Below are 22,277 nucleotides of genomic sequence, written 5' to 3' on the forward strand. Positions count from 1 at the left end.
AAAAATAAATTAAAAAACAGTGTTCATGACAATGAACTAAATTGTGAAATAGCCATTTCTGTTCAAAGCAGGAAAATGAAACCAGAAGAGAAGTTAGCAAAGCCATAAAGACATTTCAGTTAACAACTTAATTGACAATACAGATAAAGGAAACAAAAGTAAACTAACAGTGAAGATATCTAACGTGGAATGGAGTTTTTACAACCCCTTCTCCTTCTCCCCCTTCCAAAAATAACCATGGGAATACTCATGCATAGCACCTTACATGCATTGTGAGTAACAGTGTCAGAAAACATTGTGAGGAAGGAGTTGGTTGAAGCCCCTCCCAAAACGTTACAGAATTGTTTTAAAAATACTTTAACAATGCCCCATTATGCACCCTGAAACAGAGCCATCACACACACCCACATTTCTCAATGATGGCATGAAAGGGCATATGCACTCTCTGCAGGAGAAAGCAATAGCTAAAGGTGTTCTGGTTCCTGCAGCATCTCAGAATCCTCCTCAGGTTCCTCTATGGGTGCTTCCTCAACCAGGTCCATGGGTAGAGGTGCAGAATCATATGCCTCTCCAGGGCTTCCTCCATGACCTCCTCCAAAGTCCCTTCTGCCTCCTCACCCTGCCCCTCATCAGCATCCCATCATGTGATGAGGAAGCTCCTGAGTTTGAGTAGGGGCATTTTAAACACTGGAAGCTTCAGACAGACTGGACCTGAATGCTGGGACAGTGAAGCATCCTATTCTGGGAGCTAGAATTTGGAGGCCTGCAGGCTTTTATTTAATTCACAAGAGAGAAAAATGTCTCTGTGACTTTTATTTTATGAAAGCCAGACCCACTATTTGAGCTGACCTGTGATGGAGGGAAAATACACAAAGTGCCCAGAAACTCCTCTGTCAAGGGAACAGAAATATAGGAACACCTGTCACAACAGTACCATCTCCTTTCCTCACTCAGCACACTGCTTCCTGAGGGGAACCAGCTGAAATGATAAAGGTCTTTGACTTCAGTGAACAACCTTTTATTTTAGGGAGATGAAACTAAAGAGTAGCTTGTGATTAGTCTCCTCAGGCACACTATGATCTCTCTGACTCTCTCAAGAGCAACCAACTTCTCCTTCTTCCTTCAAAAGGTTAAAGGTCACAATGTCCAGATTGAACAAAGTTAACAAGCAACATATTATATTATTGTAAATATTATAGCTGCCTTCTGCCACAGACTTTGCAGAACACTGGTGTAATTTACTGTAAGTATTATCCAGTCACTGTGAGAGTTCACCTCATTTTGACAACTATTATGGGTTCATCTTTTGGAACTTTAGATATTATAAGCTCTTACCTCATTATAATTATTGTGTGCATTGAATACAGGTTAAATAAAATAACTGCTGCTTCTCACAAAAGAATTGCAATATTTACTTAGAAGTCAATGTTCCAGATGAACTCAGTTCACACCAGCTGAGGAACCTGACCACAAAGACCTAAAATATTTTATATTGTTTTTGCTAATTTGACTTTCTAAATAAAAATATTGAAACAAATCCAACGTACACACATTTTTGATATTCATAATATTGGTTTGGAATCATAGATTTGTATTTGTATCTTGATCTCAGAATACTATACATTGTGTGGATGAGGGAAAAAAAGATGGATAAAATAATTCACACTCAGGCCTTTCCCCCTTGCTGTTCCTCTTAATTTGGGAATTTGCATATTAGAAAAAAATATCTTTTTGTACTATCTATGAGGAATGAGTTTAATGCATGTGAAGGCTGTACCTTGGAGAGATAGGGCCAGATCCTCAGGGTAAGCCCTCAGCTTGTGAAAGCGTGTGTCACTCTGGAAACAATACAAAGGCATAGGGCCTTCCCATGGATAGGTCTGTAGATACTAGAGGAATCCTCCAGGTTCAAGGGCAGATCCCCTGGATCATTTGAAAATCCTCCTCCCCATCCTCAACAGAAATGTCAGGGCAGAACACAATGAGGGGCTTACTGTGGAGTTTTGTTCCCCATTAGTCCCTTTCTTTTCAGGTGATAAGGTTGGACCTTTATTTATTTATTTGACTTGAAATGGTTGTATTATTAAATCATATTCTCATTCAGATACATGCAGCATCATATATGAAATTCTAATTTTTTCCAGGGCTGAAACCTTTCCTGTGATAGCATCTGTCTGAATCATAGAATCATAGAATATCAGGGTTGGAAGGGACCTCAGGAGGTCATCTAGTCCAACCCCCTGCTCAAAGCAGGACCAATCCCCAATTAAATCATCCCAGCCAGGGCTTTGTCAAGCCTGACCTTAAAAACTTCTAAGGAAGGAGATTCTACCACCTCCCTAGGTAACGCATTCCAGTGTTTCACCACCCTCCTAGTGAAAAAGTTTTTCCTAATATCCAACCTAAACCTCCCCCACTGCAACTTGAGACCATTACTCCTTGTCCTGTCCTCTTCTACCACTGAGAATAGTCTAGAACCATCCTCTCTGGAACCACCTCTCAGGTAGTTGAAAGCAGCTATCAAATCCCCCCTCATTCTTCTCTTCTGCAGACTAAACAATCCCAGTTCCCTCACATAAGTCATGTGTTCCAGACCCCTAATCATTTTTGTTGCCCTTCGCTGGACTCTCTCCAATTTATCCACATCCTTCTTGTAGTGTGGGGCCCAAAACTGGACACAGTACTCCAGATGAGGCCTCACCAAAGTTGAATAGAGGGGAACGATCACGTCCCTTGATCTGCTCGCTATGCCCCTACTTATACATCCCAAAATGCCATTGGCCTTCTTGGCAACAAGGGCACACTGCTTACTCATATCCAGCTTTTCATCCATTGTCACCCCTAGGTCCTTCTCCGCAGAACTGCTGCCTAGCCATTTGGTCCCTAGTTTGTATCTGTGCATTGGGTTCTTCCGTCCTAAGTGCAGGATCCTGCACTTATCCTTATTGAACCTCATCAGATTTCTTTTGGCCCAATCCTCCAATTTGTTTAGGTCCCTATGTATCCTATCCCTGCCCTCCAGCGTATCTACCACTCCTCCCAGTTTAGTATCATCCGCAAATTTGCTGAGAGTGCAATCCACACCATCCTCCAGATCATTTATGAAGATATTGAACAAAACCGGCCCCAGGACTGACCCCTGGGGCACTCCACTTGACACTGGCTGCCAACTAGACATGGAGCCATTGATCACTACCTGTTGAGCCTGACAATCTAGCCAACTTTCTACCCACCTTATAGTGAATTCATCCAGCCCATACTTCTTTAACTTGCTGACACGAATACTGTGGGAGATCGTGTCAAAAGCTTTGCTAAAATCAAGAAACAATACATCCACTGCTTTCCCTTCATCCACAGAACCTGTAATCTCATCACAGAAGGCAATTAGATTAGTCAGGCATGACCTACCCTTGGTGAATCCATGCTGACTGTTCCTGATCACTTTCCTCTCATGTAAGTGCTTCAGGATTGATTCCTTGAGGACCTGCTCCATGATTTTTCCGGGGACTGAGGTGAGGCTGACTGGCCTGTAGTTCCCAGGATCCTCCTTCTTCCCTTTTTTAAAGATTGGCACTACATTAGCCTTTTTCCAGTCATCTGGGACTTCCCCCGTTCGCCACGAGTTTTCAAAGATAATGGCCAATGGCTCTGCAATCACAGCCGCCAATTCCTTTAGCACTCTTGGATGCAACTCGTCCGGCCCCATGGACTTGTGCACGTCCAGCTTTTCTAAATAGTCCCTAACCACCTCTTTCTCCACAGAGGGCTGGCCACCTACTCCCCATGCTGTGTTGCCCAGCGCAGCAGTCTGGGAGCTGACCTTGTTCGTGAAGACAGAGGCAAAAAAAGCATTGAGCACATTTGCTTTTTCCACATCCTCTGTCACTAGGTTGCCTCCCTCATTCAGTAAGGGGCCCACACTTTCCTTGGATTTCTTCTTGTTGTCAACATACCTGAAGAAACCCTTCTTGTTACTCTTGACATCTCTTGCTAGCTGCAGCTCCAGGTGCGATTTGGCCCTTCTGATTTCATTCCTACATGCCCGAGCAATATTTTTATACTCTTCCCTGGTCATATGTCCAATCTTCCACTTCTTGTAAGCTTCTTTTTTATGTTTAAGATCCGCTAGGATTTCACCGTTAAGCCAAGCTGGTCGCCTGCCATATTTACTATTCTTTCGACTCATCGGGATGGTTTGTCCCTGTGACCTCAACAGGGATTCCTTGAAATACAGCCAGCTCTCCTGGACTCCTTTCCCCTTCATGTTAGCCCCCCAGGGGATCCTACCCATCCGTTCTCTGAGGGAGTCGAAGTCTGCTTTCCTGAAGTCCAGGGTCCGTATCCTGCTGCTTACCTTTTTTCCCTGCGTCAGGTTCCTGAATTCAACCAACTCATGGTCACTGCCCCCCAGATTCCCGTCCACTTTTGCTTCCCCCACTAATTCTTCGCTGTTTGTGAGCAGCAGGTCAAGAAAAGCTCCCCCTAGTTGGCTCGTCTAGCACTTGCACCAGGAAATTGTCCCCTACGCTTTCCAAAAACTTCCTGGATTGTCTATGCACCGCTGTATTGCTCTCCCAGCAGATATCAGGAAAATTAAAGTCGCCCATGAGAACCAGGGCATGTGATCTAGTAGCTTCTGCAAGTTGCTGGAAGAAAGCCTCATCCACCTCATCCCCCTGGTCCGGTGGTCTATAGCAGACTCCCACCACTACATCACTCTTGTTGCTCACACTTCTAAACTTAATCCAGAGACACTCAGGTTTTTCTGCAGTTTCGTACCAGAGCTCTGAGCAGCCATACTGCTCCCTTACATACACTGCTACTCCCCCACCTTTTCTGCCCTGCCTGTCCTTCCTGAACAGTTTATAACCATCCATGACAGTACTCCAGTCATGTGAGTTATCCCACCAAGTCTCTGTTATTCCAATCACGTCATAATTCCTTGACATCACCAGGACCTCCAGTTCTCCCTGCTTGTTTCCAAGGCTTTGTGCATTCATATATAAACACTTGAGATAACCTGCTGATCGCCCCTCATTGTCAGTATGAGGCAGGAGTCCTCCCCTCCCAGACATTCCTGCCTGTGCTTCCTCCCGGTATCCCGCTTTCCCACTTACCTCAGGGCTTTGGTCTCCTTCCCCCGGTGAACCTAGTTTAAAGCCCTCCTCACTAGGTTAGCCAGCTTGCTCGCAAAGATGCTCTTCCCTCTCTTCGTAAGATGGAGCCTGTCTCTGCCCAGCACTCCTCCTTCATGGAACACCATCCCCTGGTCAAAGAATCCAAAGCCTTCTCTCCGACACCACCTGCGTAGCCATTCGTTGACTTCCACAATTCGACGGTCCCTGCCCCGGCCTTTTCCTTCCACGGGGAGGATGGACGAGAACACCACTTGCACCTCAAACTCCTTTATCCTTCTTCCCAGAGCCACGTAGTCCGCAGTGATCCGCTCAAGGTCATTCTTGGCAGTATCATTGGTGCCCACGTGGAGAAGCAGGAAGGGGTAGCGATCCGAGGGCTTGATGAGTCTCGGCAGTCTCTCCGTCACATCGCGAATCTTAGCCCCTGGCAAGCAGCAGACTTCTCGGTTTTCCCGGTCAGGGAAAGTGTGTGAAAGTTGCATGATGCCTTTTTTAACTTTTTGAGAATCTGTCTCCTTATACATTTTCTATTTAAAAGAGACTCTATATAATCCGCTGAAGTAATTGATAAATTATATTAAATAGAACAATACAGACAAAATCCTGCAATAAACATTACTGAGGTAGTTTCAGTGCAATGAGATTCCTTTAACCGTGAAAACATTTTGAATTTTTTCAGTTCAGTTACACATTTCCATCTTTATTGTACTGCACTTCAAGATAAAAGCAAAATGTTATCATTAGGTAAAGTTGCTTTTCCCATAATTGTAAGCAATCAGTTATGCTTCATACTAATGGTCTTTCAGACATGCAAATTAGCAGCAAATTCTCTTCCAGCATCACATCTTGTCTCAGATTCTCAGTCCTGGTAAGTTAAGTACAAATCTGCATGATGTTTATTCTTTGAGCAGTATCAATGATTCAAGACCTTGTTAATCTAACCTTTAGTGTAAAAATGTCAGTTTACTTCTGAGGGGCCAGCAAAGCATAGACTTTTCACATCCAAATTTTCCCACTTGCAGTCAGGGGTGTCAGTTCTAAGGATTTTCGTTATCATTTTAACATTTGGTTGACATAACTTCATTTTATAAGACTCCTGCTGAATTTTTACTTTAAAGAGTAAAACAAAAGAGTAAAGTTATGACTATTCACCAATCATCCAAACGATCTACCTAAACTATCTATCCAGACTACAGATTTCTATGAGCACCCTCCTATTGGTCCCTGTATGTCAGACTAAAGCCTGCAGCATCCCTGATTCTTCTCTATACTTATTCTTACTGAAAGGAAGGCTCAGTAGCCCCACACTGTGCTGTGCCAGGTACAATTCTGTTTGACATTTAGCTATGCTGGATGAATGCCACGTTATATAGAGGAATGCTGAGCAAAGCTCGTGCCCAGAAGCAGTGGAGGATGGTTAAAGTAGTACTGCGGAGATTTAGATTAGTGACAGACAGATAGGGCCAGATCCAAAGTCCATTGAAGTCAATGTGCTGTCTGCAATGGGCTTTGAATCAGGCCCCCTGAGAATGACTGATAACATTAGGGAGTGTCATTAAAGCAATTGCATCATTCTTTTTTTTTTCTTCTAGAGACACTACTGCTTTTTATGACATATTGAGAGCTACTTTATGTTAATGAACAGGTTTATTCATGATTGAGGTCATAACAAATCATGGGTAATGGTTGCTTCCTCAGTGCCTGTCAATGTTCTCTGTAGAAATAATTTTGTGTTCCAAAGGTCACTGGATAGATACAAACATTTAAGAGGCAGATTGAAGAAATCCAAGGTCAAAAAAAGCATTTTTAGTCTCCCTCATTCATTACATCTCCCAAATTGATATCTAAAAAGATAAGGCATTTTTAAGCCTTAATTATTCGGGGTAGTGTTTCATATATATACACATTTTAAAGAGAATAAGGGGATTGTCTACACATAAAGTTTGTGTTATACTGGAGTATAAATCTACCTTGCACTTACACTTGGATATAAATCTACCCAGCACTAAGTAACATATTACTTTTCTTAGGTTTATCTAATTTGTAGTAATCTTGCTGTCACATATTAGGTCACACTTTTTTGTATCATCTTCATTTATTACATTACTTTGTAGTTAAAAATATTCCTGCAGGTTTACAGTTTTAAAAATACCATATTAAATTTTTTTCAAGCTAAAATATATATATATTTTGAAAACTATATTAGTGTGTGTATATGTGTATATATATATGTAAATTTACACACACACACACACACACACACACACACATTTGTCTAAGCCTGGACAATGAAAATGGACTAATCAGCTTCATTTTTGTTTATAGAATTTTGAGTCAATTTCACTGTAAGAAAAAACTGCTTTAGTGTTTATAAAGTGATCATGAAAATACTCCTTTAGAACTTATTTTTTGTAAAAGCTTTTTGCAAAACTTAATATTTGGGATGTATATCACCTGACAGTATCCCGTTAATGGTCTAATTATCTAATCCAGTATACCACCAGATGATCATTGCTGGGATTGTGCCAAATTGGTGTGGCCATACTGAATGAGTGGTGTGAGCATAAATTGACATGACTTAAACATGGCTGAATGGCTGCAGAGGATCCTGGGAGCAGGGTCCCTTTAAGCAGAAGCAGATTTGATAAAGGACTGGCAAAGTCTGCATGTGCGATCGATATTGAACCTATTGGTTGGCAAATATGGACCCATGCAAAAGTAAATATCGCATATATAAAGTTCCAGCATGGAGCACAGGTTGACCTTGTTATAGTAACCTTACAACAAGGACACCACACAAAGAGCCAGAGTGAATAATTGATGAGTGAATAAATGTGGGGTGATCTTTGTTCAGTACCACCCATGATCAGGTACAATTTATAACTACAGACCCACTGGGCATGCTCTGAAGACATGTGACTCCTTTGAGGAAAAAGAGTATAAGAATCAAGCAAAGTACATTACTGTAGTTGGACTTCCTTAATTGATGCTTAAAGAAGCAACGCTGCAAGACAACATAGCCAAAACTCTGCTCTGTGGCCTCAAGTAGGAATATGAACCAGAGGGGTCTCAAGGAAACCAAGGCCTTGTCTCGAGGGAATCCGAGACAACCCGGAGAACTGAAAAGAACAGACCTGGAGGAAAAAAGACGTCTATAAAATTGGTAACCAACTTCTCTGTTTGCCAAGCAGGAACTGAGTGAGGCTAGCGCAGGGCTTGTTTGTGTATGTTTGTGAAAGGGAGACTCGTTAAGAGGAATGTATAGCTCTTAATGTATAGCTCTTAATTTTAACATAGGAGTTATGTGTTTAATGTAACCCTTTACCACTTATGTAATTCCTTCTCAATAAACTGTTGTGCATTGAAAATAATTAATGTGGACCTTTTTCACTGGTATGACACCAGAAGCCAGTAAAGATCCATTTCAGGGCTAGTAGTGCCCCCTGTTGTCAACAATCGTGACCATAGGGGGAACAAAATGCAATAGAGGTGGAGAGTGTGGTTTTAAAAGGCATTGAAAATTTTATTACAATCTAAAGCAAAGAAAATTTCACTCTCCCACTCCCCACACACTTCCTTCAAAATACTCAAAACATACACAAATTAATTATATAGGCTTAATTGTTAGCATTCCTACATTTTTTATTCTTACCTTTTATAGGAAATGTAAATTTTTCACCTTTGAATAAGGGCTTGCCAACCTGAAAAGCTGAGAAACATTGATCTAACCTAATCCTATCATTATTTATGTAGCCCTCAGCAGGTATCTGTATATATCCCATCAGTTACCTTTATGTACCCATCACATCAAACAAAGTTTTACTATCAATATAGAAGAAGAAGATGAAGGAGGTAGTATATCTATTGGTAGTCGCTGGTCAACGTTCCATGCCAGATCCTCAGCTGGTGTAAAATATGCCATTTTGCTACAGCTGAGGATGCGGCCCTTTGTCTTCAGACATAGGTATATGACACATGTGGCTGAAAACTCTTGATTTCCATGTGTAAACCCAGGTATAATCTTATTTAGGACATAACTTGTCTCTGCTTCTGCACCAATCCTCAGTATGGACTCCATCCTTTATTCATGCCAGAGTCTTTCCCTTTCCCCATCCAGCACATTATATGTTCCATCTTCTTCTCAAATGGGATCTGCTGTGTTCTCAAGTTGAAGGACCTGTTGCTTTCAGGCTAGCATATCTCAAACTCTTTGTGCCAACTCCAATCGTATCTCTTTTAAAACACCTTGCTTATGTTCAGGTATCCAACCTGCAATCCCATTACAAGAGGAATGGAAGCAAGTTTTTTTTCAGATAACTTATGAGAATTCCTGTAAAGTTCAACTGTGGTTGCAGGCAGAGTATTTTTAAAGCTATTTTTCAAATTACATAGACTTAGGGCCCAACAGTCTTCCAAAGTCCATAGTGTTTTAAAATTGGATTGTCAAAAAAAAAAAACAGTAAGAAAAACACTTTTCTCCTTTCATAGACATAATGAGTTAAGAAAGAGTAAAGGACTGACAAGTGTTGATCCAAATGTTTATACAGGATTCCCTATGGTCATAACCTTTGCCATGAAAAATCAAATACCTTATTTCATAATGTTCATTTTATAGTGTAGTGTAGCAAAGGTTTGTCTATATAGACAGCAAAAGACAACTTATGTCCCTGAAGATATTGTCCAGAAAGTAATTCAGCCAAAAACTAATATTATTGTACTGAGAGGCCCAATTACAGAACAGAATAAAGAGAATGTTAAATCCTCTTGGATTTAGGTAACTGAAGGTTTGCTAAACTAAGTCCATATTTCTTATTGTGGTAATAAAAACTTTTCTAGCCTCATAATGTAGGAGCATTTAGAATGGGCAATAGTAGTTTCTTAATAAATAAAAGAGATTATACTATTTCAGCACAATATCTACAAGTGCAGTATTCAGCACATATGACAGACACTCTAAGCTGGGGACTGTCCATTTTTCTCATACTTCTAATTTGGAAGGAAGGCTTAGACTCCCAAATGCTACATATTTTGTTTCTGTGAGGTCACTGTTATGGCTTTTATAGTCCTGATTTAGAGAACCTTCAAAGTGGCTCAAATTAGGTTCAGGTCAGAATCTTCAAAGTGGGCTGGCTGCATGAAACTGACCGCAAGGCTGAGAAATATATTCTCAGGTGTGTGGTAAACATTCTGTTTTGGGCACAGATAATTTGGGGAAATCAATCAGGTCTTGATGATATGTGGACTCTCTTTTGTAAAGAGGGTGTCCAAGCCCTAAGTGGGCACTATATTCATCTCATAATCAAAAAATGAGATGTGGGGACAATTCAAAATTACTTAAACCCAATTTTGATAGGGAGCTGTTGTAGTAATTTAGATGGAATAAATGCCCCTCAGGTGTTAACATAAACCACTCACTGTCCAACAATATACAAAGTTAAACAAGTGTAGGGGGTTTGTATACAGAGACCTCAGCCTGCTTATGGCACACACACCATTAAAAATCCTTCTAATCTTTTCCTAAAGATACATAAAAGCAGGATGAACATTTAATGCATTAGAAATGTTAAGTATTAAATGAGACTTTCCTTTTAACAACATTTCTTGTTCTCTTTTTCTTTAGCTAGAGAGAGTTTTTAGAAAGAAAACCCCCGCCCCCCTCCTTGTTTGACAGTCTCTCTGTCAGTATCAGAGATGGTATCAGGCAGGGCAGAAAAGGTGGGGGAGTAGCACTGTATGTAAGGGAGCAGTATAACTGCTCAGAGCTCCGGTACGAAACTGTGGTAAAACCTGAGTGTCTCTGGATTAAGTTTAGAAGTGTGTGCAACAAGAGTGATGTAGTGGTGGGAGTCTGCTATAGACCACCGGACCAGGGGGATGAGGTGGATGAGGCTTTCTTCCGGCAACTCACGGAAGCTACTAGATCGCATGCCCTGATTCTCATGGGTGACTTTAATTTTCCTGATATCTGCTGGGAGAGCAATACAGCGGTGCATAGACAATCCAGGAAGTTTTTGGAAAGCGTAGGGGACAATTTCCTGGTGCAAGTGCTAGACGAGCCAACTAGGGGGGGCGCTTTTCTTGACCTGCTGCTCACAAACCGGGTAGAATTAGTGGGGGAAGCAAAAGTGGACGGGAATCTGGGGGGCAGTGACCATGAGTTGGTTGAGTTCAGGATCCTGACGCAGGGAAGAAAGGTAAGCAGCAGGATACGGACCCTGGACTTCAGGAAAGCAGACTTCGACTCCCTCAGGGAACAGATGGCCAGGATCCCCTGGGGGACTAACATGAAGGGGAAGGGAGTCCAGGAGAGCTGGCTGTATTTCAAGGGATCCCTGTTGAGGTTACAGGGACAAACCATCCCAATGAGTCGAAAGAATAGTAAACATGGCAAGCGACCAGCTTGGCTTAATGGTGAAATCCTAGCGGATCTTAAACATAAAAAAGAAGCTTACAAGAAGTGGAAGGTTGGACATATGACCAGGGAAGAGTATAAAAATATTGCTCGGGCATGTAGGAAAGATATCAGGAGGGCCAAATCGCACCTGGAGCTGCAGCTAGCAAGAGATGTCAAGAGTAACAAGAAGGGTTTCTTCAGGTATCTTGGCAACAAGAAGAAAGCCAAGGAAAGTGTGGGCCCCTTACTGAATGAGGGAGGCAACCTAGTGACAGAGGATGTGGAAAAAGCTAATGTACTCAATGCTTTTTTTGCCTCTGTTTTCACTAACAAGGTCAGCTCCCAGACTGCTGCACTGGGCATCACAGAATGGGGAAGAGATGGCCAGCCCTCTGTGGAGATAGAGATGGTTAGGGACTATTTAGAAAAGCTGGACGTGCACAAGTCCATGGGGCCGGACGAGTTACATCCGAGAGTGCTGAAGGAATTGGCGGCTGTGATTGCAGAGCCCTTGGCCATTATCTTTGAAAACTCGTGGCGAACGGGGGAAGTCCCGGATGACTGGAAAAAGGCTAATGTAGTGCCAATCTTTAAAAAAGGGAAGAAGGAGGATCCTGGGAACTACAGGCCAGTCAGCCTCACCTCAGTCCCTGGAAAAATCATGGAGCAGGTCCTCAAAGAATCAATCCTGAAGCACTTACATGAGAGGAAAGTGATCAGGAACAGTCAGCATGGATTCACCAAGGGAAGGTCATGCCTGACTAATCTAATCGCCTTTTATGATGAGATTACTGGTTCTGTGGATGAAGGGAAAGTAGTGGATGTATTGTTTCTTGACTTTAGCAAAGCTTTTGACACGGTCTCCCACAGTATTCTTGTCAGCAAGTTAAGGAAGTATGGGCTAGATGAATGCACTATAAGGTGGGTAGAAAGCTGGCTAGATTGTCGGGCTCAACGGGTAGTGATGAATGGCTCCATGTCTAGTTGGCAGCCGGTGTCAAGTGGAGTGCCCCAGGGGTCGGTCCTGGGGCCAGTTTTGTTCAATATCTTCATAAATGATCTGGAGGATGGTGTGGATTGCACTCTCAGCAAATTTGCAGATGATACAAAACTGGGAGGAGTGGTAGATACACTGGAGGGGAGGGATAGGATACAGAAGGACCCAGACAAATTGGAGGATTGGGCCAAAAGAAATCTGATGAGGTTCAATAAGGATAAGTGCAGGGTCCTGCACTTAGGATGGAAGAATCCAATGCACCGCTACAGACTAGGGACCGAATGGCTAGGCAGCAGTTCTGCGGAAAAGGACCTAGGGGTGACAGTGGACGAGAAGCTGGATATGAGTCAACAGTGTGCCCTTGTTGCCAAGAAGGCCAATGGCATTTTGGGATGTATAAGTAGGGGCATAGCGAGCAGATCGAGGGATGTGATCGTTCCCCTCTATTCGACACTGGTGAGGCCTCATCTGGAGTACTGTGTCCAGTTTTGGGCCCCACACTACAAGAAGGATGTGGATAAATTGGAGAGAGTCCAGCGAAGGGCAACAAAAATGATTAGGGGTCTAGAGCACATGACTTATGACGAGAGGCTGAGGGAGCTGGGATTGTTTAGTCTGCAGAAGAGAAGAATGAGGGGGGATTTGATAGCTGCTTTCAACTACCTGAAAGGGGGTTCCAAAGAGGATGGCTCTAGACTGTTCTCAATGGTAGCAGATGACAGAACGAGGAGTAATGGTCTCAGGTTGCAATGGGGGAGGTTTAGATTGGATATTAGGAAAAACTTTTTCACTAAGAGGGTGGTGAAACACTGGAATGCGTTACCTAGGGAGGTGGTAGAATCTCCTTCCTTAGAGGTTTTTAAGGTCAGGCTTGACAAAGCCCTGGCTGGGATGATTTAACTGGGAATTGGTCCTGCTTCGAGCAGAGGGTTGGACTAGATGACCTTCTGGGGTCCCTTCCAACCCTGATATTCTATGATTCTATGATTCTATGATACTATGGTAATAACTGACATTTTGGGGTAAAAGAGAAGAAATTATCTGAGACGACTTGAAGTTGTTGTAGATGCTGATGTTGTTAAAACCCAATCCCATTTCATCTCAGGTGGCATTTGGGATTCAACTGGAGATGATAGGGGTGGTGATTTCATCTGGATCCTTCACTCTGACCCATTCTTGTCAGGACATACCTCACGATTAGGATGAAGAAGGTCTAAGGTCCCAGGAAAAGGCAGGGGTGGCATCCATGATCATAGAATCATAGAACTGGAAGGGACCTCAAGAAGTTTTCTAGTCCAGTCTCCTGCACTCAAGGCAGGGGTAAGAATTATCTAGACCACAACTCACAGGTGTTTGTTTAACCTGCTCTTAAAAATCCTATCTAGAAAATTAAAGAGAACAATTTTCCTCCATCCTCCTTGTAACAACCTTTTATGAACTGAAAATTGTTGTTATGTCCCCTCTCAGTCTTCTCTTCTCCGGACTAAACAATTTTTTTTCAACCTTCCCTCATAGTTCATGCTTTTTAGACCTTCAATCATTTGTCATTCTTTGTCATTCTTCTCTTTGTCATTCTTCTCTGGCCTTTCTCCTATTTGCCCACATTTTTACTGAAAAGTGGCACCCAGAATGGGACACAGTACTACAGCTGAGGCCTTATCAGCAGAGAGTAGAGCACAAGAATTACTTCTCGTGCCCTGCTTACAACGCTCCTGCTAATGCAGCCCACAATGATGTTTGCTTTCTTTGCAACAGTGGTACACTGTTGACTCATATTTAGCTTGTGATCCACTAGGACCCCCAGATCCCTTTCCACAGTATTGCTTCATAGGCAGTCATTGTCCATTTTGTATGTGTGCAACTGATTGTTCCTTCCTAAGTGGAGGTACTTTGCATTTGTCCTCACTACATTTCATCTTACTTACTTCAGACCAGTTCTTCAGTTTGTTCAGATCATTCTGAATTTTAATCCTATCCTCCAAAGCACTTGCAACCCCTCCCAGCTTGGTATCATCTACAAAATGTATAAGTGTACTCTCTATGCCATTATTTAAATCATTGATGAAAATACCGGACCAAGAACTGATCCCTGCAGGACCCCACTTGATATGCCCTTCTAGCTTGACTATGAATCACTGATAACTACTCTCTGGGAATGGTTTTCCAATCAATTATGCACCCATTTTTAGTAGCTCCATCTAGGCTGTATTTCCCTAGTAGCTTTATGAGAAGGTCATACTAGACAGAATCAAAAGCCTTACTAAAGTTAAGATATACCACATCTGTCACTTCCCCGCAACCAAAAGACCTGCTACCAATGTTCCCTCTAATTTTTGACAGGCCATGTGAGTAAAAAATTTCTTCTGTGCAAATTGTTGTGCTTCTTTACAAATTTTCTGCATGTGGTGTTTCGCCGTGTACATGGGGTTTAGGATCTGTGTGCACACACGCACAGCTTAGCGGGAACAGTGCTTGCTACCCTGCTAAGAAAACTATTAGGTTGGTTTCACAGAATTTGTTCTTGATAAATCCATGCTGACTGTTACTTATCACCTTATTATCTTCTAGGTGTTTGCAAATTTATTGCTTAATTATTTGCTCCATTATCTTTTCTGGTACTGAAGTTAAGGTGACTGGTCTGTAATTTCATGGATTGTCCTTATTCCACTTTTTATAGATTGGCACTATATATTCACTTTTTCAGTTCTCTGGAATCTCTCCCATCTTCCACACCTTTTTGAAGATAATCACCAATGGGTACTTAGTTATTAAATTATATAATGTTGACAAGATTACCTTTCCACCTTACCACTCTGCCTTCTTCTTGAGTCTCTTTGTTTGCTTCTCTTTTTCTTCCCCAAATACTTAATCTTCTCTTCACCTAGAAAGCTTTCATACCTCCAGTGTCACCAATATTTTTTGCTTCATTTTGTGTTCCCTCCCATTTCCTCAGTCCACCCGAACTCTACTCCTGACTTCTCTCTTTATCTCTTTTACCCATTCATGCCTATACACCTTGTCTCCTGCCATCTCCTACTCATGGAACAGCCCCTTAATTAAAACCTCCACCATCTAGTTCTTCAAAATATTCATGAAAACAGCTACAAAATATTCCAGAAATAATTATCATAACCCACTCTGTTTCCCTATATAACACATGCACTTTTGTTTTATACTATATTTTATGCCTATGCCTTTTGACTGTCTGCTCTTCAAGTCAGAGATACTATTATTTTAAAGCAAATTATATTTCTACGGTGCTCTGTAAACAATAACAAATACACATATCTGCTACTATTTAAATATGCTCTTCTAAATTATTTAATTTGCATATGTTTTGTTATTCCTCTGGAAGACCAATTTTTTTTAAAATGTCCTTTGATATTTCCAGAAGTCTGCCTATTCATGCTCTTACTCAAATATTTCCTTACTCTTCTCTGATTTTACTTGTTTCTCAGTTTTCTTATGTCCCCACAACTTTATATACTATATATATATTCAACATGAAGCACAATTCTATATAAATATTCAAAATTTGATATATAATTTTGAATATTTATCTAGAATTATACTTCTTGTTGAATTACTACATTGACATTCTGAATTTTGAAAATTTAGGCCCTTGTGACTCTCTATCTATCTAATCTATCTATCTTTAAGAAGGCAGAAATAAATAGTGCATTTGTAGATGGAAAAAAGTTACTATACTTCTGTATTCAAACTTCAAAATACACTTTCATTAATAAAGCCACATTACCCCGTATGAGTACAAGGAGTTCTGCTTTCACAGGCCAAGTTTGCAAGACATTCCTTGAAACTTTTGGCTGAATTAGAACATATCTGTCAGAGAGATGCCTAATCTTGATTTAAAGAGTCTAAAGTGACTGTGAATTTATCACATCCCTTGGTAAACCATTCCAATGTTTAATTACCCTTTCTGTTAAAAAAATAATCTTTTATTTCCTATTTGAATGTTTCTGACTCCAGCATTCAGCCACAAGAACCTGTTATGTCTTCGTCTGTTAGATTAAAGAACCATCTAGAATGAGATAAATTCTCTTTATTAGGGCCTTATATATTGTCATTAAATCTTCTTTTAATCTTCTCTTTGATATATGAGATAGACTGAGCTCCTTCACTCTCTAATTGTAGTGTATGTTTGCCAGACCCCAAATCATTTGTATAGCTCTTCTCTGAACACTGTCCAATTTTTCAACATCCTTTTTAAAGTGTGGACGCCTTGAATGGGACACAGATTCCAGCAGTGTTCTCATTAATGCCATGCACAAAGGTAAAACAAATTATATTATGTACAACCCTAAGGCCCCTCCTCATGTATTATGCATAACCTGCAGAGCCTGAACCCTGAATTTTCAGTACTATGGCATAGACTTCTACCATTTGAGCTATATAACTAATTACAGTTAAATTCCATCTTAATCGCAAGGCATTTATTAAAGAAAACAGCACAATATTAAAAGGCTTCCCCACAGCTTGAGTTCCTTATTTGTCTTTGTCTTTATTTGTCTTTCTGCCTAACAGCTTGCTGTGGGGCCTGCCAGGCATAACATGTCCAGTCAGGATACCAAGGCCTGCTGCATCCTTGTAGGGGCATGGGATTGGTAAGTGTCCTTCCTGAGTACAATTTCTCTGAAGCTTTCTAGTGGTTTCTCTCGGGAACTGTAGAGCTACTGTCGTCTAACAGAGCTGCTCACCAACTCTCTGGAGCTTCTTCCTTTTAAACCCCTTTAAACCTCTGGCATGTCCTGGTATGACTGATGGGGTAGAGTCAGCCTGGCTCATAGTAGCTCTTTAACCTGTTTATCATCTTGCTCAGTGTTTGTACACTCTGTCACAGATGCATAAACAGAGGAATCTCAAGTAGGAGCAGAGAGGTTGTTTTACCACTATATTTGGCACTGATGCAACCACTGCTGGAATACTGTGTCCAGTTCTGGTGTCCACAATTCAAGAAGGATGCTGATAAATTGAAGGGGGTTCAGAGAAGGGCCATGAGAATGATTGAAGAATTATAAAACATGCATTATAGTGACAGACTCACAGGGCTCAATCTATTTATCTTAACAAAGAGAAGGATAAAGGGTGCATAAGGATGCATGGCTGTCCTTCCTTGTTAATCTCTGAGGGAGGCCACACCTCCTTACAGTCTCACCCTTGTTGTAGTGCTCACTGTATAGGGAATTAGCTGTCTGAGGCCACCTGAGCTGGGCTGAGCGGCACTGAGTCTAGGTGCCAGGCCCTCAGGCAAGGCGGGGCACCACCCAGTTAGGGGCTCTGGCCTGAAATTAGGCAGTGCAGTAAGGACTATGAGTCCAGGCCGTCAGTCAGAGCGGGACAGCAAACAGCTAGGAAGCTCTGGTCTACAATTAGGGCAGAGCAGCAAAGGGTCTATGAGCCTCCTCGTGCAACAAAGGTCCTATTCAGCATCTCGCTCTGGCAGCTGAGAAGAAGCATGTGTCTCCCTCAGCAGCTCCAGCCCCACTGAGATGCAGGGTCTGCCTTTTATACTTCTGCTTCCTTTCCCACCCCTCAGCTTCTGGTGGGGTGTGCAGGGATTTCCTGGATCTGCAACCCAAGGGGAGAATTGTGGTCCCTCCTTGTCAATATCTGAGGGAGACTAGGCCTCTTTACTATAGATGACTTGACATTAGTCTGTAAATATCTACAAGGGGAAAAAATATTTAAGAATTTGCTCTTCAATCTAGCAGAGAAAGGTATAACATGATCCAATGACTAGAAGTTGAAGCTAGACAAATTCAGACTGCAAATAAGGCGTAAATGTTTAACAGTGAGAGTAATTAACCACTGAAATAATTTACCAAGGTTCGTTGTACATTTTCTATAACTGACAATTTTTAAATCAAGATGGGAGTTTTTCTAAAAAAAACATGCTCTAGGAATTATTCTGGGAAAGTTCTATGGCTTGTGTTATACAGGAGGTCAGAATAGATGATCAAAATGATCCCTTCTGGCCTTGGAATCTTTAAACATAAAAAAAAAATCAAGAAAATATTTTATTAAAACAGAGGGAGGCGATGAGATGGCATGCAACATGTGCCGTGATAAATTCTGTAAAAGCAATTTTCAGTATGATATTTAAGAATACTACATCAGACCCAAATCCTGCAGAGTCATACCCTTGCTTAACTTTATGGAGGGGATGTAATCCTATGAGATTCAAGGACTCCATTCATAGCACATGAATCTAATCATATGCATAAGTCTTTGCAGGGTCAGGGCATTAATGCAATTCTTTATGCAAGGTATTTTCTCTTCTTCCCCTCCAAATCTCCCAAAATATTCTTCAATGCGATTTTTTTCTTTAAAAAATAAAAGAAAGAAATCTGTGGCAGAAATGAGGCATTAATCAAAAATACTTCAATAAAAAAACTGAACTTAGATACATAACTCAATTAAGTTATTCTAAATAGTGACAAAGCAATTTGTTTTTTGAAAAAGACTGTGACAGCTCTTAATTAATGCTGCAATTAATTCCTGATTTCTTTCAGCTAATGAACCAGTATATTATAGAGAATTTGTATTCATTTGGTTTGTGTTGAGAAAGTAGTCCATGAACAAGTTTCACACATGCACTTAGTATCGGTGTACACTTGTATAGGTACTTATGAAAGACTTCAAAATGGCTGTCCCTAGAGGCAGTCATAAAGCTTGCCATAAACTTCAGTATATGTCTGTTACTAGACATTTTATGTGAGTTAGGTGCTGTTCTGCCCACAGGAGAGTCTTATGGTCCAGCAGCATGAAGTCAGAGTGTTCTTAATACTTCTCATTTAATTAAAAAAGCTGCACCATACGGGTCTTTGACTATCATATCAAAGGATCACCAAATTGTTGGACAAAGAGTACTTTTTTTCATATTGACCGCTCCATTTTCTTCAGCAGCTTCTCTAAGCATGAACAGCTTCTTTCAGAAATGCTTTAAAACTCTTTCTGGTTACAGTAGACATAAGTTTCACTCATAATAGACACGTTTGGAGACTGTATCGTTATTTTTAAAGGTGTAGAGTTGAAGGAAATATTTGTAAGCACAGAAAGTGAATGGAAAAGCTAGAGACTGCATATCCTTCACCATACTTTAATTCTTCATGGCCTGTATACCTTCTTGCAAATAATCCAAAGGGCAATGATTTCATATTTTTCAAGTAGACTCTTACACTGACAATTACCTATCTTCTTCTCATTGCTCACGAGCTTGTAATCACCAGCAAAAGAGAAATATATTTTCACTCATTACATGCAACAGGACACTCAGCATAGGTTTATGTTTCTTTGACAGTGAATTCTATTTAAATAAAGCTGTAACATAAGGTAATAATATAGCTAAAGGACAGACCAATGAGTTTTACAGTAAGCTCTGAAAATTGTCATACTAATGGTCATTTTGGTAGTGTGTTCCACACTCTATGGCCCAGCACTAAGAGGCCTTTCCTCCAGCTAAATTTCTCTGGTTTCAGAGTGGCAGCCGTGTTAGTCTGTATTCGCAAAAAGAAAAGGGGCCCACCTTGATTATCACTACAAAAGGTTTTCTTCTCCCCCCCCACCCCCGCTCTCCTGCTGGTAATAGCTCATCTTAAGTGATCACTCTCCTTAGAGTGTGTATGATAACACCCATTTTTTCATGTTCTGTGTGTATATAAATCTCCTCACTGTATTTTCCACTGAATACATCCGATGAAGTGAGCTGTAGCTCATGATAGCTTATGCTCAAATAAATTTGTTAGTCTCTAAGGTGCCACAAGTACTCCTTTTCTTTTTGCTAAATTTCTCTGAAGGCACTGGTAATTTCCATGATCCCAGCAAGAGCAGTTGCTTTGGTTTGCAAATGGACATGTGATCTTTGAAGTAGTTGATCCAAAACCTTGAAGAGCAGGACCAGGACCCTGAATTGGACTTAGAAGCAGGCAAGGTCTCAGTAGAAGAATCAATACACTGATGTCCAATGTTTTTACTAGTTGGTTTTATGTAAGTACCATGCTGCTCAATTAGCTAGCGTTATTTTCAAAGCTAATCAGGCCATCCCAAGTAGAGAGAATTATATTTGTTTAGACTTGAATAAAATACATTGACCATGATTGCTGGGTACTCATGTGAGAGGTAAGAGCCTGATCCTGAAAAGTGGTGAACAGCTGCACTCTGATCAACTGTTGGAAAGTGTGGTCTTACAACAGATTTACATCAGTGTAAATGAGAGCAGGATTTGTCCTATACTAATTCATGTTAATTACTTTGGACACTTATCTTTTATAAGAAATTAAGTCAGTTTGTTACATTACTGTTACTGAAATATGCAGATGATTATTTTTGCTAACAGAACAAATGGATAAAGCCTAAGAAATATATATTACATCAACTAACTAAACTGGAAGTGATGATAACTATAAAGAGGAGAAAGAACAACTGGAAACCTCTGGCTAATAAAATAGGACAAAGTATTATACTATAATCACAGCTCCTGCCAGCATATTAAAAAGACAAAAGAAGTCAAGCAAGACAGTCTAATAAATATAAGATGTTTCCTCCTGATTTTCTCCTTGGTTATTTCTCTTGCTATTGTTAATATTTAAAGAAATACGTAGCGAAAGAATCCCAGCTGACTGCGTTCATAGTTGTGTATAATGAACTGTACTATTCAAAATATAGGAACCTTGAAGAGAGGACTCAAAGCATGGCTGATTATGTGGTTGTACAATGGCAAACTGAACCAAAACCAATTAGCAACAAGAAGTCATTTAATTATTTATTATAGCACAATTATTGATACTTGCTTAATGCCAGTTTTTCAGAAATAATTTATACATTTGACTACAGTGACTAAATTATCTCATCTTGTTGACAATATCTAGCATTCTTGCCAAAATGTTTTGAAACTTCTAATATACATGATTGAAAAGTTGATAGTGTTTCCTTGCTGTCCATTGTGTTGTTTTTAATTTCAGTTTACTTCCAGGAAGTGTGGGTTTTTTGTTGTTGTTGTTTGTTTTCATTTGTTTTTTTCTCTTAACTTTTTATCCATGCTGCTATCTCAGATGCTTTCTTCCAGAAAAAATGTATTTTGGCTGTGGATTTATAAATAATGAGCATTTTTCTATGTGATGTTCCAGTTTGGATCACTTGAGTTTTAAGGCTTAAATGACTGTAATACATTATCTTTTTAGATTATTTGGTACTATTCTTTAATTTTGAATCATTCTTAAGATCACTTCTTTTAATCAAATGAAAGCTCAAGAAGTGTTCTGTCACTTGCAGCCCTATACTAAGAAGGGGCAGCTAGTTGGAGGTGCCCAGTTCATTTTGGGTGCCCACTTTCAAAGCACCCAAAATCAGTAGTCACTTTTCAAAAATTTTGAACTCAGATTACAGTCCTGCAGGATGCTAAGTAACTCATATATACAAAAATTATACATGGAAAACTATGCTAAAAGAACATTATTAAGGTTGCAATATCAAGCACTCAGAAATTAGGAAATGCTCAAACTAAGGTCACCTGTGAAACCTTACTTCATCCCCCCTTGTTTGTATTCATTTCAATAGTCTTTAATTATATGATCACAGACTTTTCCCCCCCTATAGGACTGTTGCCTCATTCAGTACAAAGCACACGCCTGCTCTGGGGATGAAACAATCTAATAGTATGTGGTTATCTAATTAAAGAGTGTATGATAACATAGTCACAAGAGGGCTCAATTAGGATTTCACAGGCAGCCTT

Source organism: Natator depressus, chromosome 1 (assembly GCF_965152275.1).
Source record: "Natator depressus isolate rNatDep1 chromosome 1, rNatDep2.hap1, whole genome shotgun sequence".
NCBI lineage: Eukaryota > Metazoa > Chordata > Testudines > Cheloniidae > Natator > Natator depressus.